The sequence below is a fragment of the Pelmatolapia mariae genome, linkage group LG3_W, assembly GCF_036321145.2.
Source record: "Pelmatolapia mariae isolate MD_Pm_ZW linkage group LG3_W, Pm_UMD_F_2, whole genome shotgun sequence".
In the NCBI taxonomy this organism is placed as follows: Eukaryota; Metazoa; Chordata; class Actinopteri; order Cichliformes; family Cichlidae; genus Pelmatolapia; species Pelmatolapia mariae.
In genome coordinates this window covers 6,247,817-6,249,571 of record NC_086229.1, presented here as the reverse complement: position 1 = coordinate 6,249,571, position 1,755 = coordinate 6,247,817, and the positions used below count along the sequence as shown (strand labels likewise).

Below are 1,755 nucleotides of genomic sequence, written 5' to 3'. Positions count from 1 at the left end.
TGGCGCTATATAAATAAAATTGAAATATTTTAACCTGATTCATTTTTAACACCTTAACAGTTCATTCCTCAAATCAAACAAGATATTTGACCCTCAAGAAATGTACCAACAAATAATTTTGCAATAACATATTTATTTTTCAGCTTTTCCAAGTGAAATCAAACAAGTGTGTTTAACAGTGAAACCAGAGTGGAAGCTGCTCATATAGAGTCCAACCCAGGCTAAAGTAAGTTGAGCAGAGCAGCATCATCAGTGTCGGCTCTTTGAACGTGGTGCAAGAACGCCATCTGCAGGACACTGGAACATCATCATTGCATTATACAGTTTCCTCTCTAACTGGATGCAGCTGTGAACAGGAACAGCTGTGGAACTGAGTGTCATCTATGGATGAAAGCAGGTCAGTGTGTTGCTGGTGATGAATCACAGCGTCCATCTCACGTTGGAGTCACAGCTTTTCTTCAGCTGCTCTGCTCTTCAAATGTAAGGCATTGATGGCTCTCCTTTTCAGGTCCGTTGGAATATCACCTTCTTCTGTCTGAGAAATATTCATGAAACAAACCTGACAAAACAAAAACAGCAGCAGTAACAGTAAATTGTACTTATAAACTCACTGAAAACCCACATTTGAACTCCACCTACTTGTTCATCAAGGCATAAGTACAAGAGCAAGGAGACGTCACAGACATGTGGAAACTGTCCTTGTGATGTGAAGACGGTGGACTGTGGAGGCCACTGCAGACTGTTGGACTCCAACCAACTGCGGCTTGAATCACTGAATTTACACCAAGCACTGCAGATATATTTTAAGACTTCTATGTTTTATAAATAGTGAAAAAAATGCTTTGTGTTGTCGATAGAGACACATTAAAGCAAAACTTGCTAGATGACAATGAACACAGTTAAATCAGTCCAATAAGTGTGGAGCTCTTCCTTCAGAACGTGTCTGTGTAGGTTCTCAATCATCCAGGTCGTGGTAGTCTAAGAAGCAAGCACAACCTCCCTGCAGAACATTTTGCAAAGTGAAATTTGTTTATTGTCCCATCAACAGTTTACCTGCAGAATCTTCTTTGCAGGAGTGCAATACAAATGTCTTTACTGTGAGGAAGAGAGGCAGAAAATACAACGTTTCCCTCTCTGTGACAATGAAAACGTGCTTGTTAATATCAAAAGGCAGATCATCATTATAATGGCCATAATGAATATAAATAACAGCTATAAAACAAGTACCAGGAGATTTTCTTTGAGATTGAGTAGAGCGATCCTTCTTCCTTGATTCATTTCCTGCTCGCAGCATGAGCTGACCTCTGACTTCCTGGTCAAAGTCTCTCAGCGTTGACTGGAAAATCAAATCGAACTTGGCCTCAGCAGGCTGGTGACCTCCTCTTTGTCCCATCTCTGAAGGAGCTGCACTTCTATAACAGAAATATGTAGACCTAGATCTGATGACTTCCTCCTCCCAAGACCTGTTTTCTATGAGCCTGGGCCACATAACCCAAAGCACAATCAGGCCAGATATGGCATGCAGTCACATAAACAGTGGCATCTATGCCAGGCCTGGCCTGTATCTGGATCACATACGTCTTATGGAAGTCAGCCAGCAGTGCCGGCTTGATACCAGATCCGGGCCAGACCTGCTTGTTATGTGGGCGTTTGTCTGATAAACACCAAACAGTGTTTTCTAATCAGGAAATGTTGTTCTTGTGCCACATAGTAAAAGAAGATACTGACATGTATATGTGAGGACAGCACACACAG

At 41.8% G+C, this 1,755-nt stretch overlaps 1 long non-coding RNA gene across 3 annotated transcripts; it reads right to left on the bottom strand.

Annotated features, from left to right (window-relative positions):
- Positions 1–377: 377 nt before the first annotated feature.
- LOC134624205 (uncharacterized) lies at positions 378–1,755 on the bottom strand. Of its 3 annotated transcripts, none has more exons than XR_010093469.1 (3): positions 1,228–1,698; positions 640–1,134; positions 378–559 (listed from the first exon to the last, which is right to left on the bottom strand). It is a non-coding gene; the product is annotated as an uncharacterized LOC134624205 (long non-coding RNA). The 3 variants fall into 3 exon arrangements; XR_010093470.1 differs by having other exon boundaries at positions 378–535; XR_010093471.1 differs by lacking the exon at positions 378–559 and adding an exon at positions 1,729–1,755 and having other exon boundaries at positions 599–1,134; positions 1,228–1,412.